The sequence below is a fragment of the Equus przewalskii genome, chromosome 14 (genome assembly GCF_037783145.1).
Source record: "Equus przewalskii isolate Varuska chromosome 14, EquPr2, whole genome shotgun sequence".
In the NCBI taxonomy this organism is placed as follows: Eukaryota; Metazoa; Chordata; class Mammalia; order Perissodactyla; family Equidae; genus Equus; species Equus przewalskii.
In genome coordinates this window covers 53,141,828-53,163,985 of record NC_091844.1, presented here as the reverse complement: position 1 = coordinate 53,163,985, position 22,158 = coordinate 53,141,828, and the positions used below count along the sequence as shown (strand labels likewise).

Genomic DNA, 22,158 nt, shown 5'->3' with positions numbered 1-22,158 from the left:
ACTACATATTCAGAAACAACAACAAAAACCTAGTGAGAAGCCCAGCATTCTTTTCATTTGTGAAAATCTTTTTTAACGTCTAATTTATTTGAAGTCAGTTTGATTTTTATACATGCTCTGCATCCAGTCTGATGTGACATCACAAGTATACAGAAAACTCCAGTGCACACTTGTGAGAGCAAGAGAATGAAAAAGGCAAATGATGTCCAATACTGTTAAGAAAATAGTTTTGACTCATGGACCGCATTGAGAACCACTGCTTCACAATGTTAGGGTTGTTGGGTTTCCCAGTATCAGCTGCCTTCTCTTACACACACACATGCCTGCACATGCTTGTCTGGTATTTTTATTTTGGTAATGTCGTGATATTCTTGGGATAACTGAAAACTGTGCATTGAGCATCGGTGTTCTGCATGGCTAGCTAGTAACAGAATGGAGGTCATGGCCCCACGTCAGAGACACATAGTCTCAGATTTGGATCCTGGCTCTGTCACTGATACACTCTGGCCTGGGGGAAATTATATAATCTCTTTAAAGTCTTGGTTTCTTCTTCTGTAAAAGAGGACCAGAGTAACTTCTCTTCACAGAGCTGTTGGCGAGATTAAGGACATAATGTACATAAAGTAACAGGTCCAATATCTGGCAGAGACAGAATAGGGGCTCAGTGCGTAGTAGATATGATTGTGGTCATCATTACCATTATCAATAATGATGTAAGCTCTATGAGTGCGGGCACTTTGTTCACGGATATAACTCCAGACCTCCAGTTAGTGCTCAAGAAATACGAATGCATGGAACTTTATACAAATTCAACTTCCTTCAGAACCTGTCAGCCTGACTCAAGATATAGTTAGCCACAGGGGAGAAGAACAGGTGGTCCTGCCCCTGGGAGCTTTTGGTCTAATTAGAGGAAAAAAAGACTCACACTTGAGAAACAGAGTAGTAACCAAAGGTGTGTGATGAAGAGTCAAAACGAGCAGAGCTGCCAGCATTTATTGCAGTGGCTCACAGATGGGAGATTCTAACACCTGGCCTGGGGACTGCTGTTGGCTCTGAGGTCTATTTGCCGGCTGCTGTTATTGTTTTTATCCCTCCAGCAGCTTGCATGCACAGCCAGGCAGAGGGGAGGAGATGAAGCAGATAGTCCTCAAAGATGGCTACTGCCAAACCCTCTTCTGTACACACTCCTCCTCCCATCTAGAGGTCTGTTTCATCTGGGCTGACCTTGTGACTTGCTTTGAACAATAAAATGCCATGGAGATGACATTCTGGAACTCCCAAATGCAGGCCTTCTTAAGGCAGCTTCTGCTTCCTCCCTCTTGGAAGCCAGTGGCTGTGTAAGAAGTTTGGCCATCCTAAAACCACCATGTTGGGAGAGAGTCCAACAGGAGGAAGGACTGCGTGGGGAAGCACCAAGGCACCAGACATACGCATGAAGCTTCCCATCTAGCAGCTGAATGCAGCCAAGTGAGTGACCCCAGCTGATATCATGTGGAGTAAAACTGTCTGGCTGAATCCAGCTAAGCCACAGAGTCATGAAAGATAGTAAATTGTTGTCTTAAGCCACTGTGTTTTGGAGGGGTTGGTCTCATAGCAAAGAAAACTGAAACGGAGAGCAGAGGCTGAGCAAGAAGAGGGAAAGGTGGCAGAGTCACTGCACTCATAAACCTCAGGCTCTGGCAGATGGTACCCTTCCCCTCCAACCCCGGGCACAAAGCAGATAGAGAGACTACACACACTTTTGCTAAAGTGTGTCTGGATTTGAACTTATATCCTCAAGGGAAATCCTATACATAACTGACAAGTAGGAAAAATGTTTAGGTAACAGATAACAGAGCTGCCAGGAGAGATATGCCCAAGGTTCACCATTAGTAAATACGCATATCCCTTCCGGTAGTATCTCCACTACTATGGTTTCTCTTGAATATTTTTATTTTGCATTCCACTTCTTTTGAGACCCCCTCATTCCTGCTGCAAGGCTTTTGCTCATGTTTTTTCCCCTCTCTAGACTGCCCTTTCTTTTTTTCTCTTCCGATTGGACCCTAACCATCCTTCAATCTCGCTTATCTCATCAACTCCATCGCTAGACTTCCCCAGGTCCACCTCACACTGGTCACACCCTCCCCGGAAGGCTACAGCACTAGTTGTATGTCACATACATTTTGCCACTTGAGAAGCCAACCATTACAGATGGTGACAGCTGACTGGACTTCAGAAGTGGAGTCCAGGATAGGAAGCTGGAGCTCAGGGAAAGTGACCTGCCTGAGTTTGCGTGGTTAGTTAGTGGAGCGTGGAGCATCCATACTGCAGCCCTAGAGTTTTGGTAACCCAAATTTACCAAACATCTGAGTTGAAATGGAAGTGGACGAGGACTCACTGAGCACCAGCAATAGCAAAATAGGCTTACACCCGCTGTAAAATGAAGAGAAGATGCCCAGAAGAGGCAGTTACAAAGTTGACTTGTATGAGACTGTACTATGGATAAGGTAAGATATTCAGAGCAAGCATCATTTGGGGGGAAAGATTAAGATCAAAACAATAAAAATGTATCTGTTTGGTCAGAACCTATGATTTGTACAGTTCTGATGTAATGAATAAAGTCTCTGTATAATAAAGTGCCTGGCCAGCCAGACTCTGCTCTCGGAAACACACCCAAGTCGCTTGTTCCTTGTTCTGAATCAAGACCTTCCAAGGCTGTACGTGCAACCTTAATTTGGTTTGGAAAATAACTCTGACTCAGTAGGGTAGTTGAGTAAAAATCATACCCAAGGCGAAGAACAAAGAACTAAAAAGTTAACAATTAAAATGAAAACAAAGAAAAAGAAAAATTACACTGAAATGTAGGGTGTTAGCCCCTTTGTAAGATTTTAGTGTAAGTGAACTGGTGGGTTTTGTCTCATCAAATTATTGTTGATTTATTTTTTTAAAGTGATTAAAGCAATTAGGAGATTCTGATACATTAGACTTGTGAAGACTTTAATTGCAAAAGTGTGCAAAAATGTTTACTTGTTAGGGGGAATCCAATTTGTTAAGTTGATGTTTTTGAGTTGTTAGTGACTCAGTAGTGTGTGAATATTTTCAAAACAATTGCTTAAAACTTAGTAAATTGGACACCAAGTATGAGTCATTGTGAACACTCCTTTCCACCCCCTAAAGCTCCTGGGACACAGACAGGCCTGGACTCCGCCCCCGAGGGGAGCTTCTCCCTCCAAGGCTGGTGCCCTAGTACCTCTCTCGGTCACGCAGATCTGGCTCTGTTTCTTTCATGTGTGTTCATCTTCCATCATGGGGCCAGAGATGTGGCATCCTCTCTGCTTTTTCTTTACTGCTCAGAGCAACCTCAAATCATCTTCACTTTTTAAATTAACTGGATTTAACAGAATTGGATGGGACTTTTAATCCAATGACAGCAACACGCCCGGTTCTGTAAAAAACTGAATTAGGCACAGCTCTTGTCAAGAAACATCCCTGAAGACACGACACAAAAGTAAAGGGGTTTCCATACCTGGACAAGGGACAGTGTCAACACACTCACCTGGAATGTACGACGCTTTTAGATGGTGCTGGCAGGCAGGTAGGTGGGGTTAAGCAGATTTCCCAGAAGCGATTCTGAAGGAGGAGGTTGTGGCAGGCTCCAGCATTGTCATAATGGATCAGTAGAAGGAGGAAGACATGACAAACCAAGGAAGGCTACTCTTCTTCCTCACTCCCCTCAGCGCCCGCTTTCACTCAAGGACAGAGAAGCATCATGAACAGGAAAACCAGAGAAGGGAGACAGAGCAAAGGTCAAGGGTACAATGAGCTGGGTTTGGGGAGCAAAGCAAAGGGAGAAACTTGGGAAAGTCTGATTTTGAAAGAAGAGTTCTCAAGAGGGCTAATGCTTCCAACCCTAAAGGTGACTACCAGGGTGTTATTCCAAAGAGAGTGGGAACAGAGGCTAATGCTGCAGAGTGGCCTGGGTGGCCAAGAAGGAAGAAAGGAGTAGTTTGGACTGTGTGGAGAAGGAAGCTGCTGGGGGCAAATGGCCAGGGGCAGTGCAGGAGATGCACAGTGTCTCGAAAAGCCAGAGGCAGACACAGAAGATGTGGACAGGAGAAAGCCCCGCCTGAGAAGGGGGATCGCTGGAGAAAGAAGGCAATGGGGTCCTTTGGCCATCAGGCGACTCAGAAGCAGAGATGAGTAAGAAAACTGCCCAACATGTGTGACTAGACAAAGGTGGGAAAAAGCATTTGAGTCACTTGCATGAAACCAGTTAAAACTATGCAAGAAGGTCAGGCTTTCCAGCATATTGACATTTGGGACCAAACATTGGCCCTGGCGCCAAGAAGGATTTCTACACCAATTGCAAGACCTTTAAAAGTTCATCCTTTTGTGGTGGAGAAAGCTGTTCCTTTATTTGTACACTACGTTATTTGGCACTTAGGGGAAAACACGGTGATGTGAATCACCCTAAATTTGCATCCCTGTTGAGTCGGGTTGTGTTGGAGACAGCCAGTTCTCTTGAAGCAGTGAGCAGTAAAAAGCAGCTTACTGAAGTGTTTCAATTCCTTTTCATCCACACTGAATCAGTAGAGTCAAACACAACTCGACTGGCTGACGTGGGAGGGATGCGGAAGGGCAGGAAGAGGAAGAACCAGTCAGCGCTGACTGTGCTGAGCATGCTGCATGCGCCAGACACTGCTTTGAGCACTTTGCGCACACCGTCTCATTGATCCACCTGTCCCTTGAGGTGGCACCATTATTTACAGGGAAGGAACCTAAGGCACAGAGCGGCTCAGTACCTTGCCCTAGGTCCCAGAAGTGCTGAGATTATAATGCAGGTCTGTCTGACCCCAGCACAGCCGATGACGGGGTGAAGGAGAAGCAACAGCATTGCGATCTGCAATGGGACCAAAAGCAGCGCCTTCAGCCTTAAACTAAGAACCGGTTTTGATCCGCTTAGCGTGGGGAAAGGATGGATAATCTGCACGTTAGTGGCTGTGCCACTTACTGACTGTCTGAGATTTCTTGCTTTTTCCTGTTATTTACATTTTCACCTATTTTTGCTTTGTCCTCTCAACTGGACGGACGGCTCCTGAAGAAGGGGACTGTCTCGTGGGTCTCTTGCCTCCTGCTCGTTCAGAAGCGCGTCAGGGGAAAGGTAACTGATTACCTCGTCTTTTCAGCCTCCTGGTCCACCCTCTTTGTAAATGAAGGACAGTCAGCCCCATATATTTTTAAAATGTGGTAAACAAATTTTGTAAACACTTGCTGGGGAATTTTTTAAATGCTCTACCAGTAGAATGAATTTAAGCATGCCCCAAACTTTAATAAAACTTCTTCCGTGCTGTCTTCAGGTTGATGTTTAATTTAAAAGTTTACACTAGATTTTTCCTCAATTTTTGATTCGCATTTAAATTGCCATTCTATTGAAGTGAATAAAATATATATCTGCTTAACAAAATACCATCTCGGGGCTATCAGTCTATCTTAAAAGTTGTTTTTCGCTTTAAAAAAAAGAGGCTTCAGAGTTATCCTTTAGGTTTTCTGTTGGAATAACATGTTGACAACTCAATGCTGAAAATAGGGTCGGGGGAAAAAAAAAGAGAGAAAAAACAGACACACACTCACATACACACAGAGGCAAATGCTAATCCTCCATGGATGTGCACCTGGGAGCACAGAACCGACCCTATCAGGGTCTAGAACGGTTGAAATACTGTCAACATGTTGATGACTTTCTGATCAGGTTCTATTTGCTACTCTTTCCCAGTCCTGAAATGGATCAAGGACCACAAACCATCCCAGCTTTAGCAAGAACTAGAACAACATCTTCCCAGGTGAAGAAGGGAAATTCTCCGCCACGGTGCTGCCAGCTTGGAAGGAGAGGAACTGAAATGCCCTAGGCTCCTTAGACTCGAATTTAGTCTGGGTATTGTATAGTCTTAGAGAAAAAAAAGTTTCCTGAGGGAGGCTCAGGCAGCGGGGGTGAATCAACTATTGTCGTGGCGGACGTCGGGGAAGTCCAGCGTTAGGAAGGCCCCCATTTTGTGCAAACTGATCAAATACAGATGTGTCCAAGGAGTTGACCTCATTCCCCATGACTTTGCTGGAGATTGAATGGCGGACAGCGGTGGGGTGAAGGCATGTTTTGGAGAGAGGGTGTAAATGTATATACAGTTGACAGGATGTGAATGACACTGGACAAACATCTCTTCTACTGATAAATATGTATTTTACTTTCAAAAAGTTTTATACCAGGGAGATGTGGTGAAAAATAAATACAGTTTTGGGCTTTGCTAGGTGTCTCCCGTGCATGTCAAACTCTGAAAGAGATGAAGGCAAAAAACTATTAAAAATGGGTTCAACCTTCTGTCTTCCTGAAATATCAGTTTTCATATAAAACTCATCAGCTGAGTTAAGTATTAGGCTTGATCAATGGCAGGAAACTAGGGGATCAAATGCTAATAAATCAGAAACAGATACCCCCTCTTGAACAGAAAATACATCACAAAACTGAGAACGAGGAAATCATCTGATGATTTTTTAATGCATGTGCAAGGAGAAAATGAGCTTTTTTTGGGGGGGGGAGGGCTGCATTTTAAACAGTGACAAAGAATAAGGTTCTTGAACCCCTTAATCAGACTTCGACTGTAACATGCAAAAGAAACAAGAAAGATCCAGATATTTGGTGAGGTCTGGATACTGAGGAATAATCTGTTTGTGGGTGTGTAGATATTAAGGTGGCAAAGTGAACACATTAAGACTTTGTTAATAATATTTTGCTAGATATTTTGATGCATTTTCTCTCTTCTGGAATTATACACTCAGCCCTCACCCCTCTTTAAAAAATGTGTTGTCCTACTATCTCATTCCCTTACTTCTTAGTAATGTTTTCTCTTATTCATTTTCATTTTGTAAAGTAAATGTTTTATTGAAATAAAATGTATATACAGAAAAATGTGCAAATCGTAAGTTCACAAATTCATAAGCTCCATCAGTTGTCATAAAGTGGACACACCTGTGTAACCAGGACCCAACTTGAGAAAGAGAACATTGTCATCGTCCCCAGAAGCCCCTCTTGTTCCACGTTCCAGTTGCAGACCGCTCCCCTGAGGGTAATCAGTATCCTGACTGGTAACACTATAGATCTGTGTTGTCTGTTTTTGAGCTTTATTTAAATGGAATCATAATGTGTGTATTCTTGCATCTGCTTCTTTTGCTCAACATTATGTTTGTGCAATTCATCCATAGTGGTTAGCTGTGTACTTATTAATAGTTTAAAGCATATTGTTTTTAACAATACATATGTGTTCGTTTCATTAATGAAGTCTTGTAGGTACAGAAATGTCTCTACTGATTTCAGCACGTTGACCGTCTCTCGGCACTCAGAAGAAAGTTCAAAAAAGCAACCAACCCCCAGCAGAAATCACAAAGAATTCACTGAGCTGTAATAAAATTCTGAACTGACATGTCTGTAAGGAAAGGCACATTATCACCAACACCTTTGAAAGCTACATATTTGTTTTCCATTTATTTTTCTTAAAATACGCGTGCAATTACTTTTTTCTTTTACCCACCTTAAACAGGAACCCAAAGAGTGTGGTCCTGCCCTCTGAATGGAAACTGTTTGCTTCTGTGAAAACAGAGAGCTAAATTAAATTAGAAAATCCTGGTATTCAGTAGGACTGAATTTCCCTTCCTTCCTATTTTCCCATTCCACCATCTATCACCTAGAGTAATTAAGACCAGGGAGGTATCATCTTCACTGGATTAACCTTAACTAAATTGTGCTCATTCAACATGTGCCCTTTTGATTAGTCCGGGTAGGGCCTGCTGTCTCAGATACACCCACCTTGTAATTCTACACACTTAATTAATTTCAGATGAATAGCGGAGGGGATAAGCTAAATTCTCCGATTAATAAACTATAAGTCTTTATGTGTGTCAGAGTAGCTCAAGATTTTCCTTCTTCCTTTATTTCTTTGCCCTGCAAAGGCAGATGGAGATTGAAAACACACACACACACACACACACACACACGCACGCACACACAACACATACACACAGCTGCAGTTGTGCGAAGTTGGGGAGCAGATCCCTGAACAGTTTCATCATTGTAAAGGGCAGACCTTAAGAGAGAAAACACTGCAAGAATTGTTCGGAAAATAGCTTATTTTTCTGCCGTGCATAATTTTTAACGTCCTTCTTTACCTGGACCTTGATCCTTAGTTTTTATTTGCACATATTTCCTGTTCTATGTACAGATTCTTAGTTGAGAAAATCCAATATTAATGCCACTAATTTTGTATTTTTAAATGCATCTCTCAGAAATAAAATACTATTAATAGTCTGAGAACTCTTCTGAGAAATGGTTTGAAATTATGTGTTTAATTATCAGATTTAACAGCTCTCAAATATATAATAAAAGTTTGCCCTCATGGGTATCTCTGACAGCAAAGGAAATTATTTCCTTATAGTAAAACAGATCCCAAGGATGTTTATATGCTATAATTTATCTCATATTAAAAGATGGCTAGAAAATTATACAAGATAGATTTACAGTCTCTCCCTCAACCCAGAAAATTTATGTGTAGTTATTAGTGACTTAAAAACTATTACTGATCTGCATAATTGTATATAAAGAGTTTTCCTCACTAGCTTTTATGTCCTATGATTCATCTTAATAAGGTCAATTATATTCATTTAAATTACTGATACTTAGGGAATATAGCCAAGTTAGCTGTTAGTTTCCTATATTGGTATGCAAGGAATTCTAGTTATATAAGACAAAAAAAATCCTAATATGGCCAATTTTATGCGTTTAATTAAGCAGAGTTTTTTTTAAGGCCACTAAGCTATTTTATATAGAAAATCATTCCAGAAACCATATGCTCAACTTGCTTATGTCTTCAGATGTTAGAGCTGTTCTGATTTGTTTCCTAAATTTAGTCTTTGTTCCAAAATGATTAAAAAAAAAAAAAACCCTTGAGTAATTCTGTTAATATTTTCTACTAGTTTAGAAAATTTAACTGTGAAATTCTTGCATTCTATTTTTAACTGCAGCACTAATTCCCAAACTACTAAATATTCCTACTAGTTAAAGTACTGCTCAATCATTTACCATTAAATGAATGAGAGAGTGTGGAAGATTTTACTGATCATTTTACTAATCGCTTATTTGTGAAAACTCTCCAAATGGTGGAGTCATTTGGTTAATTGAAAGCAAATATTAAATAATTTTTGATTGATGATATGCATGCTGATAGGCACATCATTTTTCAGGGTACATCAGCTAAATGCCTTATCAGGTCTGTATTATCTCCTCCCTCTGAGGCTGGGCACATGGGCATTTTAACTCATGTCAGGAAATCGTATTCTCTCTGCCTTCCCGAAAACCAGATCCTGCATTTGACCTTTTAGAAAAACACAAAAGCGAGTAATTTAAGTCAGCCCACACCTGCACCATCTTCCAAAATATCCTCATGTGAATGGATAGCACATCTCATTCCTGAGCACCTCAGGCGGATGAAAGGACAATTTATTCCCTCTAAAGAACAAAATACTGACATTGGAGTTTGTCTTCCTTGGGGTCGGAGGAAAGCTGAGATATTCATGAAAGGGTAGCTAAACTTGGCCCTGTTATTTAGATTTACTACACAAACCAACAACTATTTTTGAATGACGGAATCAGGTATTTACATAAGGGGTCTTAGTTCTTTAGCCTGGTTATATTCCGCTGTTTACGTGACACAATCGGAAACCTTGTGAGTACTGTTTTAGGTGACACGTCACCAAGAATTTTTACATTAGGAAAGTAACCATATTATCTGGGATTGTTTACTCTTGGGAAAGTTGATTAGCTAATTTTGCACTTTAAAATATAATAGAAAAACTCTTTAGAACGTCTCCGTAACGTATAGTATAGTAGCTGCATCACCTAGCAACTTAATTGCCATGTGCCTCGTACTCCCGTTGGCCTCTTTTAACAGGACTTGCATCAATAAATGCAAGTTTTTGGTTTTGCTTACAATTGGCATTTCACTTAGGCCAGGTCCACAAACAGAAATTAAGGGTTTGGATAGGTTTTCGATATAACTCGAAGGTGTTCATCACTCTCTCTTTTACGAATCGCTCCCCTTTCCGCACACCCGTCGCTGCTGCCTCTCCCGCTCGGTAAGAGTCTCTGCTCCAAGCAAGGTCGCTCTGGGCCGGCTGGCGTTTCTGTGCCTTGGCGCTCGCATTGTCGTATTCCCCTCATTTCTTTCGTGCCTGACTCTGAAAAACACACTTTTTTTAAAGTTCGAGGCATTTCTACGCGCGGATGGAAAGGCAAGCGGCAGAGGCGGGTGCAGGTGCCGGCGGGCGCGGCAGGCTGGCGGCGGCGGCGCGCACCCTGGGTGGCGGCGCGGAGGCTCCTTCCGGCTCCGGGGACAGCTGGGACCCCGGCCGGGTGCGGCGCCTGGTCGGTGCACGTGGCTCCGGGCGCTGTGGGGCTGCCGCGCGGAGGGTGCGGTGCCCTCTGGTACCGGCGGTTCCCGCCCGGAGCCCTTCGCGCCGCGCCGGGCGGGGAGGGAGGGACGCCCGGGCCGGCCGGCGGCGCGGGATAACGCTCGCAGCCCCGGGGCTCCAGCAGGCGGTCTCTGCGCGGCGTCCTGCCGAGCGTGCCCGCGGCCGACGGGGTGTCCAGAGGCGCTGGGGCGCCGGGTAAAGAGAGCCCCCTAAACGGGTGTCTGGAGGCCGATCGAAGGCCCGGGGCGACCGGGCTGGGCGGCAGGGCCGCTCTGCGGAGGAGGGCCTGCACCAGGCGCGGCGGCCGGCCCCTCCCGCCGGCAGGTTTCCGAGGGGAGCCGCTCCCGCAGCGGCGGGGCGCGGGGAGACCGGAATGCACCGGGCCTGGGGTGGGGTCCCTGGGGCGAGGGTGCTGTGGGGTCTGGGCGCCTCGTCGGGCCGCGGAGGTGGACAGCTCTGACTACCGCCACCCTCCAGGGGCACGGGAGTGGTGCCCGCGGTGACAAGCGGGGATAGGTGAAAGGGGGTTTGCTCGGACCCCAAGGGCCTGGGTTAGAGGACGAGACCGTAGGTTACGGTGGCCTCGCGGGCTGGGAGCCCCGGGACCGTACGGGGTTAGTGGAGCTGCCCCGAGACAGGGGAGTTGAGGGGATGCTCGTGAATAAATTCGAACCAGGCTCAGGGCAGACGAAACACCAAAGACTGCGCGAGGCTCCGTTTTTTCTCTTGTCTCTTTCGTCTGTTTTCCTCTAAGCCCTTTAGACGCGGAGGCTGGAGTCCGGCTACAGCGGGGCCTGCGGGTCACTACTTGCGCCGGCTCTTTGCGGAGATGAGCTGCCCCGCGCCTTGAGCTTGCGGGCCGAATCCCGCCCCAGGGAAGCGCCCCTCGACCTTAACCCGGGTTTGGGGACTGGCCTGGGGTTGACCTCTCCCTTTGCCTCCGCCCGCCCTCTCCGGACCGCACACTGCGGCCCGCAGACCGGGACGTCTCCAACAGCGCCCTTTGGTCTCGGCGCCCAGCTCTGCGCTCTGGAGCTGGGCTGGGGTTGGGACGGGAAGGTGAATTTCCGCGTGGGGTGGGGTGGGGATAAGCAGGGGAGAAGATGCAGACTTTGGGGTATCGCGGGCAGGAGCGCATCCCTCCGGTGGAAGAGCGAAGCCTCCTCAGCGGTCCGGGCCGGCCAGGTTCGGGATTTCCCGACCACGGCCCGGCAGTCGGGCCCTTGGAAGCCCCGGCTGGCGACGAGGGTGTGTTACTCTCCAGCCACTTTAGGGAAGAAGCAGTGGGGCCGAGGAAGTTATGGACGACGGGGCTCACACCATTCCCGCGCTGCCCTCGAACTCGGGGGCCTCCGTTCCCTCTCCTGTTACTTGGTGCGCACCCCATTCCCCCCGGACATACTCCCCGCAGCCGCCGCGGGCGCCTTGTGCACACAGCCAGGGCCCGGGGCGGTGTGCACCGGCCTGCGCGCGGAGGGAGGTGCGGGACGGAGAGGCGGCCCTCCCTGGCTCTCCTGCCCGTCACATCTGCACTTATTTAAAGCTCGGCTGGTGGTCTGTGCTCTCTGGAATGCCAATTGCGGGCCTGGCCTCCTACGACATTTGCATTGATTAGCGAGTTGGTCGTGGGGGAGGCTAAAGGTGGGGGAAGTGGGGGGCTTTGGGGAGACCGGAGGTTCACAGTGTTCTTCCTGACCCTGTTCCACGTGCTACCCTGGAGCCAGCGATTCCCAACGCGCCAGACTGCTGAATGTGTCAGGGAACAGAACCGAACTTTGAGAACGGTCGATGTGTATAAAAACCGCCCATGGCGGTTTAGCCTGTAGGTTGTGGTCCGCATGCATTCACAACCCTAACTGTCTGGAGGCTCCAGCACTGAATCAATCAGGCAGAGAAAGTGGACAAGTGCTGTGACCCCAGGTCACCCCCGGCCCTACTAGTGTCTATGCAATGTCTAGGATGTGCGGCTTCCTCAGTGTACAGCTCTTAAATGTTTGCTGGTGCTAGACCATAAAACCGAGATTGACCTGCCTTGCTTAAAATACTCCACACAAAGCATAAAAAAAGCAAGGCAACCTGCATCAGAGTCTTACCCCAAGGGGAAGAGGCCTGGTACAAATTGATGGGTGAAAAACAAGCTGTATTCCAAGTAAATATGACTCCCACGGGTGCCAGGGGTGGGGGACAGGCAAGGGGAATCTTTTTTATTCTCTAAAGCTGGAAAAATTGGGCCTGATTTTGCATTTGCCTTCAGACTTGGTATAATCAGGGTGACAATAAGGCCCCTCTGTATTTCTATTGCCCGCTGCTTTCTGCAAAGCCTTTAGTCCAGAGGAAAGTTGTTTTAGTAATCTGGAAAAGAGAAACCATGTGCTGAGTCAGCAAAAACGCTGCACCAGGCCAGTTCAGCTCAACAGTACAGCTATGTGTCATGTGCACACTCTATATGCCTTTGTGGAAATAATGAAAAATATATTGGAAATTTCATGGCATAGAAATGCCCACAAAGCCTGTTGGCAGTTGAGAGCTAGATTAAATGCCATGTCCTCTAATATAAGATGTATGTTCTAAATATGTCTTCTAATAAGTATTAGACCCAACTCCATTTAATGTGAGACAGAACGAGAGAAATTCTCAAAAGAACACAATTTTTGTTTTTCAAATGGTTGTGTTGCGGAATGTTTAAACTTTCCTTTCTGCTCGTGTTCTTGTGACAGATGTTCAAGGTGGCTCCAGTGGTTGGAATCTGATTTTCCATTTTGAACTATTAAAAGTACTTCTCAGAAACGCATCTCTTAAAAGTCTGTGAAGTCTCCTTGGAAAACCTTGATAACCTATTGACCATGCCTTCCCATTTGCGTGCAAGGAATAAGTGTACTCCCAGAGAGTCTCTTGGAGTGAAACTTTCATTTCTTAAGCTGTTAAGCTACTATTTTTGAGAGTGATTTCTTATCTTTTAACTGACCAAGTCTTACCTGAATTTGCAGGATCTGAGCATTTCAACTGTTGAACAACAATCCAAATCGTTATATTTTTAGTGACAGACTATTTCTGGGGATATTCCTTCATAATTCTTTTATTTCTTATAGTTGAATTACAAAACATATGGCTTTTTAAAAAAACTAGCATATTACATAAAGAACCAACCAGAAGTTTGCTTCTATTTCATTCATCTTTTCTATCTCAAAACTTAATAAATGAAATTAGTATAACTTTTATGCTTTTACTATTTCAATTCTTAAAAATGTAGCTGACTTCTTTGGGTTATTTCAGCATAATACAAAAACATCTGGATGTGAAGTGAAAAATTCAGTCTGTCACCCAGGTTCCAGATGTTTGGTACTATGTAGACAAAACATCAGGATAAATGACTGAAATTTTTCTCTCCAATCCAGATGGTTTAGTGCCTGGTGCTTCTATAAGGAAGCATATTTTCCTTTCTCTAAACATCACATCCTACTGTATCCCACGTAAGGCATGATTTACACTCTTTCATCGACAAAATGCTGGGCCATTTGGAGTGCAGCAAAGCAATCAGTAAACGAAACTCTAAGTATATGTTTTGGAAAATGTAGTCCAAGTACAAGTGTTAGTGTGAACTCAGGAGGGAGTGGTGGTGGTGGAGCCAGAAATGGGAAGGTAGGGGAGAGAGAGCCTTGTTCAATGGGGGAATGACTTGACGAAAAGGACACAGCCTTCCAAGGATCGGTCAGTGGCACCCCATAATCTTAAACGGGCGAAGTGTTGCGTTCAGTAGCGGCTTGATCAGGGCTGCCTTCGCCTGAGATGCAGCTGGACTGTGAAATGTCATTGTGCACTCTGAAGCCATTTTCCCCCGTTATTCTTTCTTGGAGCATTATAAAATCAAACAAATAAATGGAATATAACATTAAAACATGATTAGGTCTTATGAGCATTATACAGGGGGGAAAATCCTGTATTTGAAAAGTAAGAAAGCAATATGGTGAATATTTTAATCACTCAAAAAATAGAGTGACAATGGGGCCTGGCCCCGTGGCCGAGTGGTTAAGTTCGTGCGCTCCGCTGCAGGCGGCCCAGTGTTTCGTCAGTTCGAATCCTGGGAGCGGACATGGCACTGCTCATCAAACCACGCTGAGGCAGCGTCCCACATGCCAGAACTAGAAGGACCCACAACTAAAATATACAACTATGTACCGGGGGGGCTTTGGGGAGAAAAAATAAAAAATAAAACTTTAAAAAAAAATAGAATGACGATGAATAGATTTCTCTTCATGTGAAATGCCACCATGCTTTACAGTTGTTAAACTTGGGGATGAGGACACAGAGCCACATTTTTTCCTTCCCCGAAGTTACAGAGATTTAAGACCATGAGCAGAGTCTGAGCTTTTCCAAGTCTCATTGCCTTAACCATGTTGAGAAAGAAGGAAGTGATATGAGAGAGGCCTTCCACTAGAATCAGCAGATGAAATCAAACCCGGAATGAATTCCATTCTACTTATTAACCTCACACACTCACTGGATTATAGAAGAGTGTTTAGATAATGAATGGCAATGAATGTTAAAACATCATAAAATCTGACCACTTAACAATTGCTGCAAGAAAAACATACCATTTTAAATAGAGCTTCTCATAACTCAGAATCTGAGACCTGGATAATAAGACACGGGATTTCTTACTGGCCCAAAATCAATTTTAAAAAATAGTTTACAGGGATCCAGTAGTTTCAGGGGTACACACATTTAGTCGTTAAGAGACTCAAAAGTCAAAAGGGAATCTTTAATACCATATAAAACAGAATCACAGTTATTTTTCTTGATTGCTCTAATTGGGATGTTTGTGTGACTATTTTGTGATTCATTTATTAGAATAATAAAATGGCAGAGCTGGAAGGCACATAGATCTCATCTAGGCCTCCTCTCTCGTTTATAGATGAGTTGACTGGGGACCAAAAACATTAAAGGACCTACCCAAGGTCACACATTAGTTAGAGGAAGGGTCAGCACTAGAACTGCTGAGTTCTGGTCCTGACCCAGAGTCCACTGCTCAGTCCAGGACGGCTTGCCTTCAATCATTACAACACTGCTCAGAGTCCCAGATTTCAGAGTAGTGTCCAAGAAACTGACACCCATCACTACAGGTTGGAAACAGCTCAAAACCATTCATTTGTGTTACACATCTAAGAACTTTAAAACAAAGCCAGTGTGAAAGCAGAGTTCCCCCATTTGTCTCCATAGTAAGACAGGGTATTGCAAAAACAACTAATAAAAGTCTGTCAACTTCAACAATTTGGCTAGTAGTCCTGATAACAAAAAATGACAGCTTAGCTTTTTATAGAGAACTTACAGCTCCTTGGAAGAATGTCATGAGCAGAGTCTGCTACAGTCTCTTTTCTTTGAAAATAACACAAACATTCAAAATAAGTGACTTTAATGGGGAGAAGGGAGGAGAAGGTGGTTGTAGCCATGTCAACACCATTCTTTGCAGGAGACAAAGGTGTCAATGGAAGTGTCTTTCATCCCACTCACAACCATTCCAGTGGCTTGTATGATGAAATGGAAGGTTAGGATGCATTAGGAGGGTGGAAGGTACAGGATAGGGGTGGGGGGAGTCAAAGCGAAATATGCTGTTTAAGGATTTTTAGATAGCAATATGAAGCATCCGTCTTCAATTTTAAGGACCTGGAAATCTTGCTGGTTCTTCAAGGCATGAGTCAAGAAAATGGACTCACACATCATGTTACCAAACCGCTCCCATTTTACATTTTATTCAACATCAAATGAGAATATAGAAGCATTGTTCCTAGGAAGGGAAGATACCTCTTCTTCATGAGCATTCTGGTCCACGAAATGCAAGGAAGGCTAGTGATTAGGAGAGATAAGGATGGGAGGAGTGAGTGAAATCAGGACTCAGTATACGGAGTTGTGAGAAAAGAAATTGTCATGTTTCAATTGGCCTGCAGAGAGAAGAGATCCTTCCCTTCAAGCTAATCCAAGGTCAGTGCCTCCTGAAAAGCAGGGTTTGGCCAAAATTTGAATTGAGGGGTGGGAGAGAGAGCAATGCTGGGAAAAGCGGTCTGACAACCTATATTCTTCTTTCGAAATGCTTAGGGGAGCAACTAGACTAGCAAAAGTTAAACCAAATAAAACCAGCATGCCCGCTTACCTCTTTAATTTACTCTCCCAAACAGATCATCATTTGGGCTATTCCCCTGAAGTCAAGCGTGAAATCTATTTAGCTGGATAGCTACCCATTTCCTCTGACCTGCAGAAGAGATGCCCTGTTCTTTCAGAATCCCTGGAATGCCAGAATCCAGAGAAAAGTGGAGCCACATGCCTGGGCCCCTTGAGCTTCTCCGACTCCCACCCCCAAAGCAACATGTTAACGAGGATGGTGCAGACAGTAGGCACCACCCAATCCGGAAGCACAGCTGCTGGTGACCGTGTGACTTTAAGTTGCTAGGGGTTTAAGAGAATCTCTCATCCACAGGAGCTTTTTCACCTTTATCATTCCTGGGACCCTTTCTGCAGTTTTGTAAATCCTATGGGTTCCTTCTCAGAATAATATTTTTAAGGGCATGAATTACGTTGAAATAAAATTATCAGAATATTTTTAAGAAACAAATTTGTGAGATAGTATTATATTTGCTTCTTTTTTTAACACGTTAAATGCAAGATCTAGTGGTGGGTCTACTAACTTCTGTAATACTGAAATAGTGACAAGTGTGAATGATAATTCAAAATATTGTCAACAACTCCAATGTGATGTGGAGGTATCTGGGATTGCTCTTGGTGACACAGTACAGGCACTGCTAAGGTTGTAGTCTGTTGTCTGCATTCATAATGAAAAGAAATGCTAATTTTCAAATAGAGTTTTGTAGAAATGAAGATGTAATTTTTTCTCTTCCAAGTTTATGGACTTCTGCTTTTACTTGATTGCATTTCCAAATCACTTCGCTTCCCAGTGGAGAACTCCTTAGAAGGAGGAAGAGGGGCAGTTCTAGTGGCCCTTTCGAGATATGCAATGAGATGCTCATAGCCATTTGAATCAGTTTTGGTTGGATTATGCTGGGCTTAAATTTGAAGTTTAAATGTTGAGCCTGTGATGTTAGATCTTGGTCCTGAGGTGATAAGTAACTTTCTGTTGTAATCCCGTAGAATGGAGATCCTGAGAAGTGTTCCCTTGATGAGAGAAAACTGAAGGGTGTCAAAGGTCACCTGTCAAAGTAGCAGGGTATGTAGCCAGAGCCAGGAAGGACTTCATAAGGATGAGTGCATCACCTCTGCTTGGTAAGTGAGCCCAGGGTGGGGCTCAGACTGGACCATGAAATGCAGAGGAAGCTAGGGAAGGAGTACTGACTGCTGATAACAGACAGGGAGTCCCCTGGGAGGATGCATAGTTCCAGCCATCAAGATCTATGGCCACAGAAGAAATAAGTCCAGGCATGAAACAGAAAAAGAGAGATTCTGGTTATCCAAAGAAGAGTAACAGCTTCAGCCTCCATCCAGGGAATTGACAGCAACAGAGCAGAAGGGATCTGTGGGAAGGGGAGGGTAGGGACCTGCAGGTCAAGACAGAACAGCCTGCAGCCTGGGAGCCAAGAGCAGAGAGGGAACCCAAGGCAGAGTGTCTCCCTGAAGGCAAAGAAACAATTGATAAATTGCACTTGATTCAGATTAAGAACTTCCATTCATCAAAGACATCATTAAGAGAATGAAAAGGCAAACCACAGACTGTGAGAAATATATTCGCAACACTTATATCTGACAAAGGATTCATATCTAGAATATATAAAGAACTCTGACAAATCAATAAGAAAAATACAAACAAACCAAAGTTTATGAATGTACAAAAGACTCAACAGACACTTCACAAAAGAAGACATCCAAGTGGCCAAAAAGCTTATGAAAAGGTGCTCATGTCATTAGTCATCAGAAAAATGCAAATTAAAACTTCGCTGAGATATACACATTGCTGAAGGGCCCAAATTAAAAACAACAACATTGACAATACCAAGTGTTAGAGAGGAAGTGGAACAACTGAAATTCTCATACGCTGTGTGTGGGAATATACACTGGTACAACCACTTTGGAAAACTTGCAGTATCTACTTAAATAAAAGCACCATTCATACCCTAGGACCCAGCAACTCCATTCCTAGGTATAGGCCCAAGATTGCATTTGGCCATCAAAAGACATACAAGAATATAGCTTCATGTATTTTACATGTTTATAAATATAAATATTATATAAATTTACATGACTATATATCAACTTTATTCATTGTAGCACCAATGTGGAAACAATCCAAACTGCAGTATATTTATAAACTGGAATATCATATAGCAATGAAAAAGAGCAAACTATTGCAACACACAAAGTGAAGGAATCTCACAGACATAATGTAGAGCAAAGGGAGCCAGACACAAAGAGTACACACTGTATGATGCCATTCATGTGAAAGTCAAGAACAGGCAAAACAAATCTATGGTGATAGAGGTCAGGATAGAATTTACTTTTTCAGGGGGGTATTGATTGAGAGGGGGCACAAGGGCACCTTCTGTGGTGCTGAATTATAAATATTATTGACTTTCTGAAAAGTGATTTGGAAATGCAATCAAGTAAAAGCAGCTGGCCGTACTGTAGAGTCAGTCTTTCTAACTCTCGGTTTTATATTACAGGAAGACGTCATTGGCCATCTGAGTGTGAAGCGTAAGAGAACAGAGGCAAGCTGCGGACGAGCAGAAGATTTTTAAAATAGCTATAGCTGACAAAGGGCTTATCTCCAGGTAAAACTGTGCAAAAAACTTGAAATGCACTTTACAAAAGAGGATAATCTAATGTCTCAGAAATACAAGCAAAGGTGCTCCACATGCTTTTCTTCAGGGAAATATAAATTAAAATTACAACTTGATACTAATACATACCCACCAAAGGGAGTGAAATAAAAAAGACAGGCAACAACAGAGGAGGGCCAGCATCTTGAGCCATGGGACTCTCCTCACTGCTATGGGAGTGGAAAATGGGATAGCCATTCTGGAAACCGGCTGTATCTACTAAAGCTAACATGTGCCTATCAGGTTAGGGCTTTGTGTAGCTGGTCTAGGAACTGAGTTAAATAGGAACAGGAGAAGGACCAGGGATCTTGACTAATGAAGTCCACCAGGCTTAGGAAACTGTTCCAAATGTTTGGGTTTTTCCTTAGATTTCTGGCAAAGTTCCTTCTGCAAAATCCCAGCATTATCTTAGTTTAAATAAAATGGAAGGGGAATTATCCATGCTTAGTTCAGAAGAGTAAGGGAGATGGGTGATCAGGTCTGCTGGTGGAAATGGCTGAGCCAGCCAGCAAACCTGGGAAGAGCCCCAGGAAGCACTGGAATGACTGGACAAGGTCAGGATGGCTAAAGGGTTCTCTCCTGGGGTGCCAAGTGAAAAGACCAAGAAAGCCACTCACCTCTTCCCTCTGCTGTCCAGGAGATGGCCCTCTCCCTTCTTAGAATTCTCGCTACCCATGGGTGGCATGGACAACACGGACATCCTGAGCAGAGGTGTTTCTGCAGCCTTCTCTTCTGTATTTGACGAGCCAGTGCTGCAGGAACTGAAATGAGAGTCCACATTTCTTGTGAAAATCCAGCTCTGTAGGGGAAGATGAAAGTGATGGAGGAGGGCTGTGGGGGAAGGGGAACAAAGTGACCAAAGAAGCAAAGAAGGCCAGAGCCAACGGAAGCCCGAGGCCCAGCCTTCCAGCTCTCCTCACGTGAGCCCATCCATCACCATGCACTTCTGGCCACACACTGATGCTTCCCATGAAAATTGCTGCCGGGATGGACGGGCTCCAGGGTGACATAACAAACAGTAAACGGCAGAAGGATGGCTGGGGATTTGACATCTGTTCTTCAGCCCATAATTAAAACTTCTTTCCCCTAAACACTGAGGACAGTAATTATAAGTACCAGCCTTTGTGTGTCACTGTCAGAGTGTTTTTTCCTAGTTTGAGAATTTTCTCAGGAGATGCAACCAGTGAACCAGCCACCCCAAACTTCCCACATCACATGTCAAATTTCCAAGTTATCATTATGTTATGGCAACTAAATCCTTGAACAAAATATGAAGTACAAGTTACTAGCCCTCTCGTGAAAGAAAGTTTTTTAAAAAGATACTGTTAAACTTAGCCCTATTCATATATCTTGTTCTGTTCATTTGGCTTTGAGATTTGGGGGACGGACTTTTCAACCTCGTGTTCATTGTTGTCACCATCTACTGACGTGTATTAGGCGCCTACTGTGTGTAGAATGCTGTATTTCTCATAGAAGGGATATGTATAAACTCGTGAAAGTTATCAATAGAATGACCCCAGTCTTGTCACTAAATCCTAAGATACCATTCATTCATTCCTTCAGGCAAAGAAAGTTTATTGAGGCCCTACCATGTGCCAGGTACCATGTAGATGATAATGACACAGTGGAGGGCAGCAGAACAGAAATAGTCTCTGCCCCTAAGATGCTCATGGTCCAGTAAGGGGGGGAGATTTTAAATTTTTTTTTCTTTTTTTAATCAAAAAATTTATTGTGGTAAAATATACATAACATAAAATTTACCATTTTAAGTATTTTAAGTGTACAGTTCAGTGGCATTTAGTACATTCACATTGTTGTGCAACCATCACCACCATCCATCTCCTGAATTTTTCATCTTCTAAAACTGAAACTCTGTCCCCATTAAACACTAACTCCCATTCTCCCCTCTCCCTAGTCCCTGATAACCACTATTCTACTTTCTTTCTCTATGAATTTCACTGCCCTAGGTACCTCATGTAGTCGAATCATACAATGTTTGTCCTTTTGTGTCTGGTTTGTTTCACTTAACGTAATGTCTTCAAGGCTCATCCGTATTGTAGCATGTGTCAGAATTTCATGCCTTTCTATGGCTGAAAGATGTTCTATTGTATGTATTCTTTACTGGAATCTTCTTCCACAGGCAATGTTGTGTCCTTCTCAGGGTTTCACAACTGGAGACACATGATGTCCATCTGTCGAAAGATTTTAATTTTTAAAAATAATTCCTTTATGCACATTTCACCTTTTCCCCAACCCTAAACTACCTGAAAAAGATAGCTGTGGGATTTAGGATAATCAGGGGTACATAGTGGGGAAAAAACTCATTGGACTTGAGAGGGCGACAGACTGGGGGCAGAAATAAGCAAATAGACCCTGCAGGGGGCTGCAGCTGGTAGCTCCATCATACGTTGTACGGGGTTTGGGGCGTTTGATGGAGGGCAGCTGTGGCATCCTCCAAACTAAGAGACAGGACCCTGTGGGAAGAATCATAGGAGTGTTGCCATGGTTCTTGTTTGGTTGTGTGAGGCTGATGCCCCCACATAGTTGAGAATCCCCAAAACTGACTCCAGAGAGGAGGTGGAAGCCGGGAGTGGGAGGTGGGGCCTCAGGACAGGCAGAGCCCCTGACTGAGGTCAAGGAGAACGCCGTTCTAGGTCTCTGACCTTGACTCTGACAGTGTCTCCACAGACAAAGAAGAATGAAGGATGAGAGTTCAGCCAATGTTGCTCCCCATCCATGGAAAGAGAAAAGACGATGTATTTGCATGCTGCTGTCCAGTGTACAAAGCACCTTCATGCTTATCATCGCATTCTTTTCTCTTAACAGCCTTTTGAGGTAGGCAAGGCTGGCC

General features: G+C 44.1%; 1 long non-coding RNA gene across 1 annotated transcript; it reads left to right on the top strand.

Moving 5' to 3' along the window:
- The first annotated feature begins 1,283 nt into the window (after positions 1–1,283).
- Positions 1,284–20,811, top strand: LOC139075573 (uncharacterized). Its single transcript, XR_011526108.1, has 3 exons — positions 1,284–1,467; positions 19,152–19,259; positions 19,945–20,811. It is a non-coding gene; the product is annotated as an uncharacterized lncRNA (long non-coding RNA).
- The last annotated feature ends 1,347 nt before the right edge of the window (positions 20,812–22,158 follow it).